This window comes from Cynoglossus semilaevis, chromosome 11 (genome assembly GCF_000523025.1).
Source record: "Cynoglossus semilaevis isolate Cse_v1.0 chromosome 11, Cse_v1.0, whole genome shotgun sequence".
NCBI lineage: Eukaryota > Metazoa > Chordata > Actinopteri > Pleuronectiformes > Cynoglossidae > Cynoglossus > Cynoglossus semilaevis.
Window position 1 is genome coordinate 14,330,236 of NC_024317.1, and position 519 is coordinate 14,330,754.

Here is a 519-nt window from a genome sequence, read left to right on the forward strand (position 1 = left end):
CCAAGTATTTGTACAGTAGTATTTTTTTTTTTTTTTGGGGGGGGGGGGGGTGATTTTACTCATTTCATGTATATTTTAACTGAATGTGATTAAAAGACATTTTAGGACTTAGGAATATTCGCTGAGTATTTATTCTTACTGCGCATGTGCACACGGGAACGGGAAGATGGACCTATAATAAAGGTATTGGCACGGTGCTGAAGACAGTGAAGTTAGTTATCACGGTAGATCTAAGAAGAGGAGGAAGCGCACAGAAAAGAAAACAACGTCTGAATCGATTCTATAAAATGTGTTCCTTACTGTGTCATGATGACGCCTTATGTGAGAAATGACCAGTGCCGCAGCCACGGAGTTCACTGTTCATTTCTCACGTTTTCAGACATAAGACAGAAGTAAAGCATTTAATCAATAATATGAAATCATCGAGAACAAAGTAAAAACAAAATTCCAGTTCTTTTTACTCTTTGTTAGAACATCTTAGAAGGATATTGCCTTAAATATGAACTAAAGACTTTGCTT